At 40.2% G+C, this 21,241-nt stretch overlaps 1 protein-coding gene across 6 annotated transcripts in view; it reads right to left on the bottom strand.

The window, feature by feature from the left end:
- Nucleotides 1–21,241, bottom strand: part of Slc10a7 (solute carrier family 10 member 7) — a 238,983-nt gene that overhangs the window by 90,085 nt on the left and 127,657 nt on the right. The window lies entirely within an intron of this gene.

Here is a 21,241-nt window from a genome sequence, read left to right as displayed (position 1 = left end):
TAGGGCATTTAATGGATTCATGTGTAGATCAAAAGGGAAAAGCGGAAGTAGGTCAGTGTCCTCTGCTCTGTTTCTCCCCTCACTTCCTCCACAGCCTGTCTTCTCTTTCAGACTACAGTCTTTTTGGCTCAATCAGCACCTTCACCTGAAATAACAATTCTCAGAGTGGTCTGGGGACCCAGGGATCCCTCCGACCTCTGAAGGGATTAAACGCTACCTTTAAGATAACAGTAGCAATTACTTTATTTTTTTTTCTTTCATTCTCTCATATTAGCACATAGAGTTTTCCAGAAGCTATGAGATGTGATATTGCACAAGATTTAATAGAAGAGAAGATTAGATTTGCCAAACATAAAATGATGTCACTCTCCTCACCAGTTTTTGGTTGTTTGGAGACTTTAGTTTCATGGAGTTTGGCATTATTTTTAAATTAATGCTTTCCAAGTTTTTATTTCAAATATGATAAGTGCAGCTAGATAAAAACTCATACAAACAAAGCTCTCTCTGGTCTTCAGCTAATGTTATGAATGTAAAGGGACCCAAAAGTTTGAAGACACTGTTCATGAGGGAAGTTGCTCACATCTTGGTATGATTCCCTCTAAGTGCTAGCATGACCTTCTCAGAATGACATGCTATTAAGAGCTTGGAGAAGAGGCATTCCTATGGATACAGAGCAGTGACACAGGCAAAGGTGGGGCAATCCAGGCAGAAGACCAAACAGAGAGAATCTAGGGCGGATGATGGTGTATATTGACATCGAGCTGGGGTTCAATGCTGTATCTGAAGACAGACTGTTTCCCTCCACTTTCTCTTGTTGCTTAAACCTCAGGAGACTTCAACCCAGCCTCCACACTGAGATGCAAAGATTCAGCAAGACCAGGGGCCAACAAGTCCTGGGGATCATGTTGTACCTGCAGCTCCAGCACTGGTATTATAAATGCATGCCACCATGTGAGTGCTGAGGGCCTGAACACAGGTCATGCTTACACAAAACAACTGGGTTCTCAGATCGCAGCCTCCTCAATCAAAACTCTACTTGCTGGAATGAAAAATTATTGTTCATAGAAATCAATGACTAATTTACAAACTCTAAGAGCCACTTGCAAACTGAAGGCTTAATAAACACGCTGTTTTGTTCTGAAGTTAAGCAGTATTTAAAGTCCATTTTAAAATAGTCTTTTTATGTGAAGGCTTTATTAGCTGTGCATTCTGTTTTCTAAAAGTAAAGAACAGTTGAAGAGATGAAGACAAAACAAAAACAAAACTTTTTTCTGGCTATGTCAAATTATCAACTAGATAAATACTCAGTACGAGATAGTAAAGACTTATAGAAATTCTGTGTTCTGTGAAGTTATATTTTGAAGAAGGAATTAAATCAAAATAAAGCAAGAAGCTTAATATCTCAGCAATAAATGCTAAAGGCCCCTCATATGTGAATTACAGTCTTCAGCTATGCTTATTTCTTGCTATGAAGTCAACGATGACCTTGAACTTATGGTCTTGTCTGCAACCTCCCAAATGCTGGGATCACATGGGTGTGCCACCACACCAGGCTTAAGTGGTGCTGGGATTTTACTCAGGGATTCATGTATAGACAGGCTCTCTACTAATATCCAGAATATCCACTGCTACAAGAACAACAAAGTCAAAGTCCAGGACAGCTATAAATCCTAGCAATTTATCATTTATCTAAGAAATCCATATTATTTTTATGTTCAAAATTCAATCTTATATTTATAGAATTTTTGTAGTTTTACTCAATTATAATTACAACACACCGATGCTATGGTGGGCACATGGTAAGGGGTTGGAGAATTCATGGCAAAGGGCATTTAGTTTGTACCTTGAGCCAACTTGCAACAAGCCATAGCACACAAAAAAATGGGAAAGCTGGATCCTGGGCACGATGGAAGACTGAGATGGGCAGAGGATTCTGAAATGGATGACTGCTACCTGAGACTGAGATGAGTTTGGATGGCCAAGGAAGGCAGAGGCTGGGACACCAGGAATGGCCCGGGGAGGGAAGCGGTGATAGGAACAGCATGGACAAAAGCCTACATATAGATTACATATAGTCTGCTCATGACAGGCACAATGAGGAGGACACAAAACAACACATGACAGGAATCTCATACAAAACACTCAAGAAAAGATAACCAGTCCTACTTAGTAGCCTTCTCACTTTCTGTAAATTAAATTTAAAGGACAATTAGATTAGGGGGTGCTTCAAAAGGTGCTGCCTGGAATTTAACTTTCTGTTAACAAATGTGTGTGTGTCCTTGTGTGTGCATGTATGTGTCTGTGTGTGCATGTGCATGTGTGTGCTAGTACCAAAATGTCAGTGATCCCAAAAGCTGAAGGATTGTAAGACAGGATAATAAAGTTAGTTCAGGAAGCCTGACCAAGTCTTCCAGTGCTGGTGGGTGCTTTGTTCTCTGAAGGATATTTATAACTACAGTAAACTTACTCCTTCTGGAATTTTTGTTAGCAAAGGGTTATTTCTATTCAGAAGTAGAAAATTCAAAGACCTATCCCCCCTCACCCTCATATGTTAATCTACACTGCTGTGTGCTGGGGCCGTCTGCAGGGCCCCAGGTCATCAATTATGTATAGAAATGTACAGTTACAGCAGTAGCCGGTGTCATGGGCCTGTCAGGGCTTTCTTAAGAGGAACAAAACCATCTGATTGTGTCCACTCTTAGAAAATCCAGTCTAGGTGAAAATGAAGAAGATCCATGGGAAAACAAGTAATTTTCAATATAAAGACTGACTTTTTGTCAGGGATGAATGTAAAAGCACACTTGAAGCCAGAAACATAATGAAGGGTGAAAGCCTTGCAAAAAAGACACAAGAAAAGGTTCACAGCGGCTCATCAAAGGCACACACTTTAGAATACAAATTTATTTTTCATATATTTGAGGGAAAATAACAAATAGGGGTCACCAGGCTCCAACCTCTCTGAACCAAATCCAATGAGTACTGCATTTACTACAAGGGGTAGTCATGTTATTTCATATAAAATGCCTTTCAATCACCAAGCTGATGGCTACTGAGGTGTGTATTTCATCCTAAATGAATGAAGTATGTTTACAAACTGACCTGGGAACTCAGGACTGTGAAGATAAACGTGAGGAAAATGCAACCTCAGCTATCTTATGGAATTCAAGCATTACGTCAAACACAGTGGAAACTTTCACTGGGATTTCAATACATTTACTTCTATACATTGCTGTGAAAATTTAGTTACCCTCTCTTCCTCTGGTGGGTCACTGGGGTAGCAGCTGGAGTGCTGTGTATTTAAATGTGGAGTGGAACTCTGGTTCCCTCTCACCACCTACATAAATGTGCTCGAGAAATTTGGAAAAAATGATTTTCTTGGAGTGAAATGAGTTTACTCAGTTTCCAGCAAGGTTTATCAGGTTTTTAAACACCTATGAATCATGTTTTCAAGAAACAGACAGAAAATTAAAATGCATAAAAATACCATTTAAATTTTCTGGAGCTTCACATTTTAAATGTATATACTCAGTCTTTACCATTTTCTGGGTAGAAGTTTTAACACCTAATTTTGATATGATGATTTGGCTACTATGCAAATATCATGAGGCAGATAGTGATATAATCATGTCACATTATTCTGTCATCATGATACAGGCTAGACTGCATGCTGCACCACTCAGTCACCTTTTATAGAGTTGAAAGCATACTTTAAACCAGCACCAAGATGTTCCAAATGCCTGGAACAGATGAGAACCAAATTCATTCCCCCCCTTTTTTTTTTTAATTTAAAGTGGGCATGATTTGCTGATCATTTATATGAAGTAGAATTTAGCAAAGCAGACTTCTATAGACTTTTATACAGAAATGCTTGATTTTCTCAGTTCTTATTTTTTAACAGATGATTCATGCCACTTTGTGCATGAAAAATTCACATGTATTTTATATTTTAAGTCCTAACAATTAGACCTGTGGCTTAGCACTGAGCTGAGTGCTCTTTGCTAGCCTAATGTTTTAGAAAACACTAAGCTATGGTCTACCACTCTGCCTCTTAAGACTTCCAGAGGTCCACACTGTGGCTTACACTCACTCGTAGCTAAACATTTTACAAACTTGGAAACTGACTTGAGACCATTTTGAAAATCTTTGACTGAATTTTTAAGTTCATATTTTATTAAAGCTTGAAATGGGAAGAAAATTTCCAGTTACCCAACTCCCTGTGAAAGGCACCTCACCTATGTTATTCCAATCTTCAAAATCATGTTAGTGACCATTGCTCCAAACAGAAAACAGCCTGCCAGGAAAGGCACGGCCACCGGGGTCCTTCCAGCTCCTCCATCTCTTAGCACTTGATCACAATCAGAGGATTCTGGGATACTGGCACACCTCCCTTACTTTGGTTCCCTGAGGGCTGTATTTGTAACAGACCCTCCCACCTCAACCTTCTTCCTCTACCAACTTCCATCATCCTAATAATACATTTGATTTTTGTCTATAAAGATGGGCACCACTTGACACTGTACTGACTATCTTATCAGCTTCCCTCAGTATCCTAGAGTCCTTTTTAAACCACTGTGTGCTCTTTCTTTGTCTACAGTAGAGCACAACTGCTTAAAGGCAGCTTCCAATGGGTTTGAGAGTAAGCAAGTATCTGAGTCACAGCTGTGGAGCTCAGGTCTGCATGTAGGTCTCCAACTCAAAGCCCATTTGACCACAGCTGGTTTACTTTCAAATACAGCACATCTATAATAAGTCTCCAGATGCTAAAACTGAAAGGAAATGACACATTTTCATAATAATCCCACACAGGATGTGACTGAGAGCACACATTTCTGATGTACAGTTTTTATTCTGTTCATCAGCAATAATGTAAATCAGATGCTACACATGCAGAAACGGACTCACAGGGTTATCCAGAATTCCCAATAATCTTCAAGCACAGGGGCAAATGTAGAACGTGAGCCACCTGACATGGGTGCTGGGAACCAAACTCGTCCTCTCACTGAAAAGCAAGGGCTCTCATCCCCGGAGCCACCTCTCCAACCACACAGAAATAGTCTATTGTGAGGACGCTGAGGAGTCACAGCTGTGACTGGCTTCCACCATGTCCTCCCAGTAATAATGAACTATACTGTACCCTCAGACTATGCAACAACATAAGCCTGCCTTCCCTTTAAGTTGTTTTTTTTTTTTCTTCTCTTCAACAGCAACTCTGATGTCAGTGACAAGGAAGTTAATACATTCATTTCCTAGCTGTAAATAAAAGTAGAAAGCACCTTGAGGAGAGCAGCCATTGGGCCACAGATAACCGGCCCTGTCTCAATGTGATTCCCACACAAGGAAAGGGAGAGGCCTCTCAGACAGCATGGAGAACATGGCCACTAGAACTGAAAGGCCTTCAGGAGCCTGGCCCAGCCTCAGAGGCTTGTAGGGGAGAGAGGCTACAACAGGAACAAGTGTGAGCTCCCCCAGCCCAGCAAAGACTACCAGCTTCCCCACAGCCCAGTACAACAAAGATGAGAGCGGGCTCAGGCCTGACCAGGCCTCCACAGGCAGAGGTAAGCCTCCAAGCACATAGGTGGAGTCCAATGCTCCTAGTGGAGCTAATCCCTGGAGTACCCCCACAAGCAGCCCCATTAGAGCAGTGGTTCTCGACCTTCTTCATGCCGTGACTGTTCAGTACAGTTCCTCATGTTGTGCTGACCCCAACCATAAATTTCATTACCACTTCATAGTTGTAATTTTGCTACTGTTGTGAATTGTAATGTAAATATCTGATATGCAGAATATCCAAAGTGTTACTCCTGTGAGGGTCGAGTCCCACAGCCTGAGAACCAATGCACTAGTGTCAACTTTTAGGAGATGTTGCATTGAGGACATCAAGGCCAGAAAACAGCTGAGTACAGGACCTTGACCATTCTCCCCCAAACCCTCCTTCTCCTGTGGAGCTAATCCGATGGAGAAAGGGCTGGTTTAAGAATGGGAGAAGAAGGGAAGCAAGGGCAAGGAAAAAAACCCCAACAACACAATTTTATTTTCTACGTTACAGAGTATTGATTGAATGGGTGTGGGAGAGGAAGAGGGAATGTTTTCTTTACCTGGGTAAGAAACTGATGCAACACTAGATCAACTAGCATGTTGTTTTTTGTGTATACCGGAACCATTTCACACCCATTGTCACCAGCAGTGCCTGGGAATTCCACCTGCTGCACACCTACATCATATCTGTTATCAACAATCTTACTCAGGTGTAGCCATTCTGATATACAGGTGTCTCACTGCAACTTTAATGCTCGTTCTTTTTCTGAATAATTATGATAACAAACCTCATGTTTATTTATTTCATGTTTACTGAATATTTGAATCTTTTGTGGGTATATTTAAATCCTTGACTATTTTTTTTAACTAGTTCATCTAGTTTTTATTGGTTTATATGGGGTGTTTTTATTGCTTGTGTACAAATCTTTTGCTGAATAACTGAAGAGGGATGCATGTACTCTAAAAGTCTTCTGGGCCACCGGGGTTTGGGGAACAGACATTTTAATTTTCATGAGATGGGGTTGATCAGTCTTTTCATACACAGTTATGTTTGAGGACTTAAGATGCTCTTCTGTGTTTTCAAGTGGCCTGGATATTTAAATCCTGTAGAATGACTGGAGAACCATAAGATCATTTTGAAATTTTATTAAAAAGAAGTAGTATTTGAATTTATGAAGCAAATGTAAAAAGATGCTAATGAATGATGGGGATACTGCTTTCTACTCTCACCCAACTGGCTCTTTCAATAAATCAATAAATCAATGACTACAAAGATTCACCTGCAAAGTAAGTACATCATGTCTTTTCTTTTTTAATGAACAATCCTCCTCATGAGTATGAGACACCTGATTTATTAGGCAAGTTTATTATGGTATGACATGGCTGTGTGGAATCTGAAGACTTCCTAAAAAATTACAGAATATATGTTGGATGCCCTAGGGCAGTCCACACAAAGATGTATTTCTCTTCTAATTAGATTTTCTTAGGCATGGTATTTGCCATTGGAGTTGGTATGTCATTGTGGAAAAACACTAGTCAGGAAGTTGGAAGAATTTGCAGCCCCTCTGACTACCTAGCAATATCTTGTTCATGTTCACAGCATCAAGTTTCCATGATTGTGTTACAAGGTTTCATTTGGATTTTGAATCTATTTTTCTCTATCTACCAAATGCCCCAATTTAAAACCAGAGATATCCCTGACCCCTCCCCCTCAGCCACTCTGACCCCTCCCATGAGCCATCTGACACCCCAGCCATCTCTGACCCCGCCTCTTGAGCTATCTCTGACCCTTCCCCCTGAATTATTTCTACTTCTAATAACCTACCAAGCATTTCTCTATTTATGATTACTTTGACATGCACATTTGCTTTTCATTCCTGCTGCCTTCTATATGGCATTATTATTTCTTTCTTTCAATCACTCATCAGCCTGGTCTTCATTCCTACAACCCAGATAGGATACATGTGTTAAGAGTCTCACTCTAGCATTTATATGCCAGTTATGACCTCAGTATGTCCATGGACTTCAGTATCCTACTCAATAAGTTAAAGACAATAGTCATACCAGTCTCAGAAAATTGGTGTCAGGATTATATAAATGGCATAAAGTATTAGAGTGGTGCTAGGACAGCCCCAGTGGGAGAATGTGACGTGCTAAAGTTCCCATCAAAACTATTCTACTATCACCCTTGCATTGAAAACACTCTTCCCTGAACAACTTGAAAACAAATGTTTTAGCTATCCGGTTACATTGCTCCATAGTCCTGGGATATGATTACACCTCACACAGTGTTGGTTCATAAAAACATTATTTGGGTAGACTGAAGGATGGGTACATTTCTAAATAAGAGCCATTGAGTAATGGAAGTTGTTGTCCTCTCCCCTGCCCCCAACCCACCCCAAGGCTGAGAAAGTATTTTCTGCTAAATCTCCAACAAAGAAAAAATGTGTTTGGTACATAAATGGAGTGGATTTGGACAGCTGCAGAAGAGTTCTTTTGATAGACTCTGTTAAAGTGGGGTGTGTTCTGGAATATTAGTTGAAGATGTGTTACATTTGTTTATGCTGTGGAACAATTGTTTTAATGATGCAAAGATGTGCTGCATTCTTTTATGTTGCATTTGTGTAACTCTGTGAAGCTGTGTTACTTTGCCTGTCTAAAACACCTGATTGATTTAATAAAGAGTTGAATGGCCAATAGTGAGGCAGGAGAGGGACAGGTGGGGCTGGCAGGCAGAGAGAATAAATAGGAGGAGAAAAAGAGATTGAGGATTGAGAACAAAGGAGGAGACTGAGGAAGGGAATAAGAGGAGGACATTAGGTGCCAGCCATCCAGCTACATAGGAAGACATGGAGTAAGAAGAAAGCTATATAGAATAAAGGTAAAAGCCCAGAGGCAAAGATAGACAGTATACTTTAAGAAACGCTGACTAGAAACAAGCCAAGCTAAGGCAAGGCATTCATAAGTAAGATTAAGTCTCTGTATGTTTATTTGGGTGCTGGGAGGTGGGTCGCCCAGAGAGTAAAGAGTTAAAAACAAACAAACAAACAAACAAATAAACAAACAGAAAAACCAAAACTCACTTTGGTAGACTTGGTTAAAATGGCTGATTGGTTTTTCTCAGTTCATAGAAAGTGCATACTTTAAGGAAACCACTCACCACCAAATACAGTACCGGAGTCTCTTCCTTTTCATTCCTAACTCTCTCTGATAGCATCCATGCAAAAACACAACAGCCAGCTCTGGGTACCCACCTAAGTCAGGAGAGGGTCATGGAGCAACCAAAGTGTCAGAGGAATCTGTAATTCTAACTCCAGTCATGGTATATAAAGGCCACACTACTACAGTTTGAGATTTGGTAACATATGACACACAACTAGAAATACTGTATTAATGATATCTTCCATAGTCCTAGGATAAGACAACAAAGCTAAATCCTCTCTTATGTAAGTATTGAAAATAATCAGTAATATTACAAACTCTGAGTTTTTCTTTTTCTCTTGAATTGTTTTAGAAAGTATGTCTTTATGTAGCCCAGGCTGCCCTGGAATTCATTATATAGCCCATGCTAGACTTGAAAGCACAGCTATCCCTGCCTCACTTGCCCAAGGTGCCAGCACTATAAGCCTGAGCTAGCATGCCTGCCTTTGAATTTGAACTATTAACTTTCAGTTGAACACTTAACTTTGTGAGACATTTACCTATGTAATTTAAAAATCACAAAGTATATGTCAAAATATTATTTTAGAAATAGCAGTTAATTTAATGAGTTATCTTTGAGACTTAAAGAACAGCTACCAGAAGTTTTGGTGTGAACAACTGAATTCGGGTCTAGAGGGTTAATAAATTAGAACTGTCTTGCTATTGATGAATAGAGCTTCAACCATTACACTTAATAGCAATAGCAAGGTAAGAGGGGTGGTCACTTGGTTATCAGTGTCTGCAAGTCCTGAGACTGGGGAGAGAGGGAGGGAGGGAGGGAGGAAGGGAGAGAAAGAGAAAGAGAGAGAGAGAGAGAGAGAGAGAGAGAGAGAGAGAGAGAGAGAGAGTTGACTTACCCAACTGGAACAATGTACTAGGTATTTGAACCCTGGAGCCAAACAGGTTGATTCTGAGCAGAGCTCATTTTGCACTGGCCTTAGCTGCCTATGCCCTTTGCAGCAGAAGCTGGATAACACTAAGGGCACTGTGCAGCATGCCTGGAGACTGAGTTCATGGCCAGCCTTGGGTAAAGAAAATAAAGATGATCCCCCACCTCACCCTTTTGTAAAAGGTGGAATAATATAGGTTTGCACCTCTCCTTCACACTTCTGAAAGGATACTGGGTAGATAACTGTGCCAGTGTGATCATGGAAGCACTCCATAATTCAGCATAGCAAAACAGATCTATTCACTTAACGCAATAAATACAGGATAAAACCATCACATATCATCCCAGGTCAGACAGTGGCCTCACACAAACACGTCTGATTTTGCTCTTGGTTTCCAGAAACTTGCAGCTTCCAAATGTGGAAAAGAAGGGGTGCCTGCTGTATGTGGCTTCTGTAAGCCTTTGCATGAAGCAAGCTCACAGCAGTGTAAATTACACTTCATTGCCACTGATGTCTCGGTCAACAACACTGTGATTCTGAAAAGCTGGAAAATACGCTGAATTGTGACAAGTGACAGCTGCCGGCTGACGGGATTCTAAGTAAAGTTACTTCAAAGTCTATACTTTTCTGTATTTTACAACTCTATATAATGGGATTTTGTGATAAAAATAATGGGCTACCTTTTAAATAAGGCAGCTTTGATGAGAAATGAGTTTGCTTTTATTTAGAATAATCTGTATTCTAATTAATTATATTTACCATGGAATTTTCTAAGTGTTGCTTTTCTTTTGTGACATAAAGATTCTTCTAAGTTTCCAATGCTAAAAAGGTTCTCTTACTGTACAACTGTTACACATTTTATAAAACTCAAATTCAGGTTTGATATAATTCTGGTTCGCACTATTTCCTCTTCTGCCCTACTTGAAAGCAAGACAGATTTTGCTACATATGGTTCAGCTCATCTGTAACCGTAGCCTCAATCTTGAGTTCTCGGGAGAACACATTTATATAACTGTGAGCCGTTGGATATGCAGGAGGACACCGGACGAACACTGTGATTCTTCTAGCAGTTATGATTTCTGTTTCCATGAAGGGGTGTTTTAAAATGGTAATAAAACTCTAGCCAAACAAAACAAAACAAAACCACAACAAAGCAAATAACCACTCTGCTGTTTTCCCCTCACTGTCCTACACAGTGTCGCCAAATTGGACTTCCTGTCATAAACAGTTCCATCATTGGATGTGCGTGACGCAACAGTCAATGCTGAATGTGGCTATTAAGCACTGAAAGGTGCCTACTGCAATGAAGGAAACAAATCCTCAATTTTATTTGATTTTTAAAGTAATTTAAATTTAAATGTAATTAGCCACATGTGGCTACTTACTCACAGATAAGATAGCACAGACCCACAAAGGCTCAATTGTCTGTGAAGTGCTTCTCAGTGGGGACACAGGGCACACCAGTTCTGTTTTAAGACTCTTCGTAATGTTTTTCATGTAATAACGTTTGAGAGATTTTTTTTTTCTCCAGTCTTCCTTGAAAAGGAACATTTAAAAATACAAATTAGTCAGAGCCTCTGTGCCTGGAAGGCTCTGCCCCACTGTGCTGTCATGGGGTGTCGGACTAAAGAAATCAGAGTTTTATCATACATCCTTCTCTTCGATCACTGGTTCCCGAGGATCATCTCTAACCCACCTTACAAACCACGTCTGATAAATATCCATGAAGTGGCTTCAGGTAATCAAACATTAAAAACAATGAAAGCAATAACAAAACTTCATAACCATTAATAAATTAATAAATGAAACTATTATAAATGACAAAAATAATCTAAAATCCTATCACAGTAACACACACACACTCACTCATAAATCCTTTTAAATTACAAACTTCAGCCTGTTGCCCTTCATGCTCAGGACTCTACTTAGGTTTTGGAAAGATCTAGAGAGGTCTGTTTTGATATTTGTTATATTATAGCTCACAATTAAAACTGCCAGGCTCTGTTATAATCAGTTATTCATTAAGATGGCCAGGATTTCTTTGGAGGCCCTTACTTTGACATCAGAATGGTTTAAAAGATTACAAATGTGTGTGTACTTTTCAGAATAAAAGGAGTTTAAGCAGGTTTTAAAGCTAAATGAGAACAAGGGTAAGAGCAGAGAAACCAACCCTATCAGTCAAAGTGGAGCTTCCAGCAAGCTTCAGGCAGTACTCAGCACGAGAGGACGTGGTTCCAGAACATGCCTGCATGTTGACAGCTGAGAAGGGTTTGAAAGCTTAGAGGTACAAATGCTCTGACAGCGGTGCTGGGACAATGTCCCTTAATCAGGGCTTCTAAAATCCTCCACGGCTGCTGGCATCACTCTGGTGAAATTAATCCACCCAGCGTTTGACACTGAATTAGCAAGTTACTCTTTTTACAAAAATGGGAACCCTGCACTGAAGTGACTGTTTGAAGAAGACAAAGAACCATTCTGTCCAGCTTTGAATTCTATAAGAGGAAGCCTTAAAGATACAAGATGTAGCCACTCCTTTCTGAAGAAAACCACGATACTAAATTGGTGGTCCTTTTATGAAGTGTATATCCAATTTATGTTGTAGGTGAAAGTTCTACAAATGGAGTTTGCCCAAAAGTACTAATATTTACACATACAGTCACATTCAGAAGTCACAACCCCTCAGACAACCAAAGAGCTGCCCGTATTGGCTCAGTGCTGGCGAATCCCAGCTTTAAGTAACTGAGGTGTTAATTTCAAAGGAAGCTGCATAGATTATCTTCCTTTGCTTTTAAGCACCTGGAGCACCTCTCAGGGGCTGCCTTTCTAGTCAGCCTCCTGGAATACTATTACTCATGATTTGTGTCAACAAAATGAGAAAGCCAGTCACTGTGGACAGGACTGTGTTTCTCACACATGCTTCCTATCAGGGACACAGACACCTGGATTTAAATCATCCTGCCACTTAGTGCTGTCTGTGTAAGCTAAGCAAGTCATCTTGTTTCTTTGAGCTTCTGTTTCTGTTTCGGCAGTATCACAGGAAAATCAGTGTTAGCATTTGTGTATGCTAATTGCATAGTGCTACACTTTGGTTAACATTATTATTATGGGTCTCTTTGGACAGGCAGTTGAAATAATAGAACAGTTTCACTTTAAATGTCTGCAATCAAGGCAGATGCAGAGAATAGATAAATGCAGAGATTATCTTGAGTGTCTATTTTTTTTTTTTACACATGTGTATGCATGTGGAGGCCAGAGGTTATTGGTGTCTTCCTTGACTGCTCACCACTTTATCTACTTCAGGCAGGGTTTCTTGTGGAACCCAGAGCTCACTGATTCTGCTACACTATCTAGCCAGCCCATCCCCTGTAACTGCCTCTCAAGTCCTGGATTACTGGTGGCCTTTCATGTCTGCTGGGCTTTTATGGGGTGCCGGGCATCTGGACTTTAGTCCTCACACCTGTGTGGCAAGTCTTTATCCACCAAGCCACCTCCCCAGACCTTCACTAGCAATATGGGCAGGTCAGTTCTCCGGTCACAATGGTGTCTCCTTGAACATTATCCCGGGGGGGTTCCTATCCTAAGAGGGCACTACGGCAAACGAAGGAGGCTTACTCCTAAGGTTTGATTACTGATAGGGCATCAAATGATGTTACAGTGAATGATTTATTCCGCAGCATAGCTCAGGAGCCCTAATATGACCCTATTGTACAGCAATCAATCACATTCAGTTTTCACTTTCAAATCTTTATGAAACAGCCAACGATACTGCTAAGCACACAACGCAGATGCACAGACTACCGATGCAGTCATGCTACGTCACTGATGGGTCCCAAAAGCTGCATCACTACACCAAGTCTGAAAATGAAACTAGACTGGCACTCTGAAGAAAGGTTAACCAACCCAATTTAACCAAGATAAAAGCTCTAAAAATAATTTGCAAAACAATTTTCTTCATGTGTTTAATAAATATGTGTCAGAATAAACAAAACTCACAGAAACTCAAAGCTTAAAAAAATCAATTAAAATAAAGTCACAGGGCATGGTGGAGAATTATTTTTGGCAGTTATTTGATATAATGTGATTAGTATTTCTCCTCAGTCAAATTAACACAGTTTGCCACTGTAGCTTTACAGTCACAACCACATGATCCCAAGAGGCCGATTCTATGAACCAAAGTAAGGAAGCCGTTAAGGCTCACTCGGAACAGCCTGACATTCTTTCTACACAAGGAAACCGTGCTTCAGGACTGACTTTGCCATGATTCACATCTGGCCACCGTTCCCTCCTCAATTCCTCCTTTCAAGTCCGCTTGACTATATATGGTTGCCTTAGTGCAACCGATATGTTGTCTTTCTTGGCAGCCTATCCACCTCTGTCATGCGCTCTCAGTCACACTGCTGACTGAAAAAAGCTCAAGCAAGGTGGTGTCAGCTTTTGTTTCTAAAGGACGTCCCTGGGTAGGTTGGAGGTCTGGTGAGAACTCAGTGTTTTCCCTTCAAGTGTCAGGCACAATAAAAGGAATGCAGAATTCTCAAGTGTGCGAAAGCAGTCTCAAGAGTTCAACTTTTCTCACCCCCATGTTCTTTCATGGAGCTCTGGATACTTTTCATGCAAGAAAACCCGGTTTTATAAAAACTATTTTTTTTTTAACCTACTCTTGTTATTCTTCACACTTTGTGCTCTTTCCTGTTTTCTGCTATGGTTTGCATATGGAGTGTTCCCATAGGCTCCTGGGTTTGACACCTGGTTCCCAGTTGGTGTTTTGGGTGTTGTGGGACTTTGGGGAACAAAGGATCTAGCTGGAAGGCATAGCGCATCAAGAGTGGTCTTGAAGGTTCCAGGCCGTCCCCACTTCTGGAGCTATTTCCTACTTCTTGCTCTGACAAGGAGTGAAGAAGCTGTTGCAAGCTCCTCCTACCACAGACTGTGATACCCCGCCCCCAACTCAGTTACCCTCTAACCTTTTCTTCCCTCAAGTTGTTTCTTTCAGGTATGGTGTGTGTGTATGTACATGCATGTGTGTTGTGTGTGTACATGTGTTGCTTGTACATGTGTATGTGCATGTCTGCAACATGTCTGTGTGTGAAAAGTAACAAATACTCATCTTTCCAAATGCTTCCTTAAAAGAAAAAGAAAGAAAAAAAGGCAAATAAAGTCAGTGAGCCACATCATTGCCAGAGCAAGATAATCTGGCCATCAACCCCAGGTTGATTTGGCCATTTCCTGATAACCCTGAGAAGTAATGTGTGCACTCTGCAGGAAGGAAAAGACAAGATGAGCACATTTGTGGATGGAGTGCTTAACATTACCTTAATGAAAATCCTCAGACTTAGGTTTTGAAAGAAAATCAGACTCCCCTTAGCAAATGTTTTCCTGGGGATGGACACACACACACACACACACACACACACACACACACACACACACACACACACACACACACTTGTTCTGAATGAATTTCTCAGATTCATTCATTATCATACAATGCAGCATGAATATGACATAACACTAATAAGAAGCCACAGGACAGAATAAAGCCATCCAAATCTATTTCTTCCACGCCCCCCTCCCCCCGCCAGCTACCATTCTTGTAGCTATGACAAAGCACCAAGGAAAGCAACCTGAGGAAAGAAGAGCTTGTTTTGGTTCACAGTATTAGTATGCAGCCCCTCATATAGGAGCTTGAGGAGTGGTGAATCGAGGGAGGGAGAGACAGGCAGGCAGACAGACAGAAACACACACACACACACACACACACACACACACACACACAGAGAGAGAGAGAGAGAGAGAGAGAGAGAGAGAGAGGGAGAGAGAGAGAGAGAGAGATGTGCTGGTGTTCAGCTCACTTCCACATTTTAATTCAGTCCAGCCCATGGAATGGTGCCATCCACATTTAGGATAACTCTTCCTGTCAAATCTAGAAACTTCCTCAAGTTATGGTCAGTATTAGTATTAATATTAGTATTCTAGATAATTAACAAACCTATTATATTGATAAGCAGTGCTAACCATCATACTCATTAAAATTTCTTCTTTTACATTTATTTTTATATGTATGAGCGCTTGCCTAGAGGTCGGAAAGGCAAGTCAGACTGTCTGGAACTGGAGTTATAGATGGTTGTGGCCATCAATGTGAGTACTGGGATCTGAACTCATCTATAAGAGCAAGGGGTGCTCTTAACAATTTAGCCATCTCTCTAGCCACCACCGACACACTCTTGAGTTTCATTTAATTTAACTGTATCATAGATGTTATTTTTTATCTTACAGGGCACTGTTGGCAAGAGCTTACTAAGTATTAATCTTTTTTGTTTCTTATAATCTTTGTTTCTTATAATCAAAGCAAAGAGTCATTTAGCTGCTCTGAATGCAGTGAGGATAATGGAAGCCATCAAAAAACCAGAATTGACAGTGGCATCCAGGGTTGAGTAGGATTTTAGTAGAAGAGGATGGGAACTAAGGGATTCATAGTAAAGGAGCTTCACAATAAAATGGAATTTTGAGCTGTATGTGGTATATTTCAAAGCAGCAGAATAGGCTAAGACCAACAAAATCAGTTCCATATAGGAGGAATGCTACTGAGCTAATATAAAACTAAGACACTAACAATTTACTGAAGAAAAGAAGTCCTGGGTTCTCAAAGACAAAACTGTTGCTCACCAATCCTAACCAAAAGTCTTCATCTTAGGGCATCCAAGGACTTATGGAACTAGTTACCAATTATGTATCAAGGTACTCTTCACTTAACCACAGACTATCATAGTCTTCTGTGCTTGTCTCTTTGCCCATCTCATTAGCCCTTTTTTTATCTCTTTCTTTACAAAAACATGAGGAAATGATACAAATATTCTGGTACAAATGATGCAAAACAACAACAGGCCCTTTTGTTTTTCCTGAATCCAGGAACACTGAAGCATGTAGATAAACATCCTTTGTTTTCATCCAAGCCAAACTGCTTCCAGGGAACCAAGTGCAGCACAGACTGAAGAGCTTCAAGATTCTCCAGGGAAGACATTAAGTCACTTTGCAGTGTCACATATGTGTTACAGAAGACATGACAAAGAAAAAGTATGCTAGCCATTTCAATTTGCCTGGGTGATATGACACATTTGAGTTCTTGGTGCAGACTTCTTGGTGATGAGAATAAAATGTGGTTTAGTCAACTACAGAGAGCACAGAGTCAGGCTGAGAAAATAACAAATCAAAAAGGCCCAAAGCCATCAAACAAAGCAGTGCAAGACTGATTCTTATCTGGGTTTGTGAGGGGACCACAGGATTCACTGTACCCAACTGACTGCATCAGCCTGTCCTTGGCAACAGAAAAGCCCAATGGGAAGGCTGATGATAGAAGATCAGATAATCTGAAAAGCAGATAATCTGCTACTTACAATGGAGCATTAGAACAGTCTAGTCAACCACCTGAGCCCCCATAATATACCCTTTCCAGCCTACAGTCAGAGCCACCCGGGCTATTGACCCAAGCCCAGGGGCAGCATGAAGGCTCACAATTAAAAGGCTTTGACCCAACTTCTGACCTCAATGTCTGCTTCCTGTGGAGACTGTCTGAACTGGCCTAACAGAATTGCAGAGCTTAGGAATAGTGCCCAAATTACTTCCATTTTATGGTCCCACTCACCAAACCATTAGGCCCTATTTGTTCAGATATATGCTGCTCAACAGCTCAAGACAGGCCATATCCATCAGTGTTTATAGAGGGTTATGTTGTCCCAGCAATTAGCCCTTACGCTTGTCAAAAGTGAGTTTTTAGTTCAGACATACATTAGCAGCTTCAAAAACTGTTTATTGAAGCATATTCATCAGGAGCCTTGGGGAGATCATTGGCACAAACACATCCTTGGGAAATGAGACTGCCAATAGGAAAGTTAGCATCTTAGTTCTGTAACTGTTGCAGATAGTAGGATTAACTGTGTTCAATACTAAGCTAGCTAGCCTAAAATGAATTTAGGAATATATATGTACATACACATACAGAGATGCATGTAATGACAATGAAAAATGAGGTCATGAACTTGAAAAGAAACAATGAGGGATATATGGAGGATGGGGAGGGAAGGGGGAAATGCAATTATATTACAATCTCAAAATTTAAAAAAGAAAGAAAAAGTCTCTCATTTAATTGCCTATGACGCTGAATAACTGAGAAGCTCAGAGAAGCAAGAAATCAGCTTTCGTGAAGATCAAAATTCCAAACTGGAGAAACATTTACCTGAAAAAAAACGGTGTATGTATGTGAAATTTCAATGCTAGTTGTAGAGTCCTTCACTCTACACTAATGCATCCATTCCTTTCTTTCACTCTTTCTAAAGGGCATGCCAACAGGAGTCTACACTCCTTCCTGACTACATCTCACAACTCTACCAAACGAGTTTTAGGTCAAATATATGATTCCTAGCTAAGGGATGTAAAGTTCCTGAGAGCTTCAAAGTGGTCCAGCTCTTGGCAGATTATACAGTTCTAAGTTCACTCAGTGATTCATACTACACAAATAGCTGCTCACCAAAGAGCTGTCACTGTCTACATACTGGGGGGATGGAAGAGAATGTGAACGAGCATTTTCTTTTCTTCCTTCCTTCCTTCCTTCCTTCCTTTCTTTCTTTCTTAAGATTTATTTGTTATGTACACAGTATCTTGCCTGCATGTATGCCTGCAGGCCAGAAGAGGGCACCAGATCTTATTATAGATGGTTGTGAGCCACCATGTGGTTGCTGGGAATTGAACTAAGGACCCCTGGAATAATAGCCAGTGCTCTTAGTGGGAAAGAAGTGACCTAAAGGACTAGCTCTACACACAAGTATAGCATTAAAAGTACGGCTGAGCAAATCAAATTTGTTTGAAACCAGCATTTATTAGTTTTCACTTCTCTGGGCCAACCTCCAACCCTACCAACAACTATGGAAAAAAATCAACAACTATGGAAAAACAAACAAACAAACAAGGAGAAAATGCCTTTTGAGTGTATGTGAATCGTCAGCAGAGGCATACAGGTTGCCTGCATTGCCTCTATATTTGGTAATCAGATGTCATGGTGACAGTAGATTCATAATGGAACGCTTAATGTTACAAGAAGATAATTACAGAGAGTCTGGGGAAACAGAGAATTCTGCCTCATAAAAGCTATTTACAAATGTACAAATCACTATCTTTAGATAATGTATTTTCCTTTTTTTTTCAATTGGCAGGAGAGATCCTGCCAATATTTATTTTTAATTTTAAAAACAACCCAATTCCCCACATGTACTTAGATCCAGCTCTACCTGCTACACACAGGGCATTAAATTTGCTGGTGCAGAAGGTCATACAGAGATTACATCATCAAACATTATACATCACAGTGTGGAGTGTAGGAAGCCTGGTGACATGCTCTGAAGCAAATCCATCTGATTCCTGTATATAATTATACCAGCACACACAAATACATAAACCAATACCACTATATTATTATCATTATGATTATTATAGAGTTTTTCTTATGCTTTCCCTTTTAAACTTTATTAACACTTTAGTGAAGGAATCAAATATCAACTTACAAAACATAAAAGTATCATTGTTTATTTTAATTTCTATAATCTCAGAGAATGAATAAGGCACACAGTAATAGATCTGAGCACTTATTAAATTTAAACAGTTCCAAACTCTCCTGCCAACTACTTCATCTAAATTTTCAATTTGCAGTAAGAGTTTTGCTACACAGGCAGAAGTGGGTTCTGTAGGAACTGAACCTCATACATTCTGCTGGTTCTTCTTAAAGAAGGGAATATAAAATTAGCTTCAGGCCTTAGAAGGAGGCCTGTGCAATTGAAGACTATAACCAATTCCAGGAATGATGTAAAACAAAGCAACAAGTATCTGAAATTTAAGTTAGGGCAGAAACATATTGCCCTTAAAGTTAATTATAAGAGCCGTATGGTCATTTGTGTAATTGAACCACCAAGGAACCCCCAGAAACTACTCTACCATCACCATGCACAGTGTTGGAGGAAGCACAAAGTTAATCACTCATTTCCACTTTCAATCTGTTTCAATTACTGTTATGGGATGCTTCAATTAGTCATTCCCCCTCTCTCCTGGGATAGGCGGAGATTAGAGATAATTCATCCCAAATAGACGCCACAGTTTGAACCCTTCCACCCACCAAAGAAAAATTTTCACTGGAGACAGTAAGATTTGCTATTGCCCACTCTACAATCTGTCACTGCCACTCTCTCATCAGACAAAGAGGAGCCATCCATCTTCAGGGAAGCAAGGGCCCCTTTTCACTTCCCCCAAAGGAGCAAGCTCCGTTTCTTCCACATATTTGCCCCAAGACAGCCATAGGCAATTGTGCTTAAAAACTACCCTTGGATGGCCCTTTCTGGAAGCTAGCCTCTAAGATCCTCCTCGCTCTATCAGTCACCTGGACAGCATTCATATCTCTTTACTCTCTACTTGTTAATAAGAGTGTTTAGCCTCCATTCCTAAAGTCTACAAAAGCAAGCACTTCAATGAATCTTTAAGAAGCATTTGTGGGTCAATGGTTTATAGAGTGCTACCCTCAAATAAGGATTTCTAATTTCAGAAGGAAAATAAAATGTTTCCCATCTTTAGAGAAGGCATGTGGTCCTTCTCAATTCATGGGATCATAAAGAATTCTAGTTCCACAAAGGCTTTGGTTATGCCTTTACCTTTGCTATGCAGGTCTAGTGGCAGTATAAAAGTGGCACATATAAGCAGTACAAATTACCTTCCAGTTATGTGTTCAGAAGTTGTTGACTCTTTGGGGGAGGGTCTCATTTTGCTCCAGGTCTGTCTATGGTGATCAGTTTCTAATTGGTCCCATCTTTATTTGTTTCATTCCTGAATTTGCAGGACATTAACATCATGGGCCAATTATAAGTTCGAAGGACAGCTTCACTCAATAGTCTACAGCTTCCATGGACTGGACAGGGCAGGTGTTAGAGGAGCCTGGGGCCATTTCCCTGTCTGGATCCTCAGCGACCATAGGAAGCTGGCACACATTTAACACTCAGTGAATTTACAGAAAGAGTCGAAGAATGGATATCATCAAATGGTGAGATCCTGTGTTTTAAAAACTGACATCAAATTGTACTGCTCAAGACCATGTGAATGGCTAGAGGAATTTTAGACATTAACAGGATATATATATATATATATATATATATATATATATATATATATATCACCACCCCCCCCAAAGAAACCAGCAAAAACACTGAAATTACTTTACAAGGAGCTAGGATAGATGTTCTTGATGCCCTACTGAGAAGTCCTAAGTATGGAGATATTCTTAATATAGAAAGCCTCCTTCTAAGATAATTCTAGGCCTCAAATGACCAAAAATACTACAAATGCATTTAAAATCAAATCATTTTAAAATTTCACATAAAATTATTATTTACTGACTTTTCATCAGAATGTATGTTGCTTTGAACACAGTGAAATTCCGAAACTCAATCTCGACTTGCAAAAGTCTTCTCTATCAAAGGCCCCAAATAACTCTATGCCTCAAAACATAATTAGATTCATTATGGGAGGGTGGAGCATTTAATAAGGATGAAAGCTGCTTTCCTTGGTACCCTCTCATCTCTGCGCAT

This window comes from Cricetulus griseus, chromosome 3, assembly GCF_003668045.3.
Source record: "Cricetulus griseus strain 17A/GY chromosome 3, alternate assembly CriGri-PICRH-1.0, whole genome shotgun sequence".
Lineage (NCBI taxonomy): Eukaryota > Metazoa > Chordata > Mammalia > Rodentia > Cricetidae > Cricetulus > Cricetulus griseus.
Note: the sequence above shows the minus strand (reverse complement) of the source record. Positions and strands in the feature narration are given on the sequence as shown.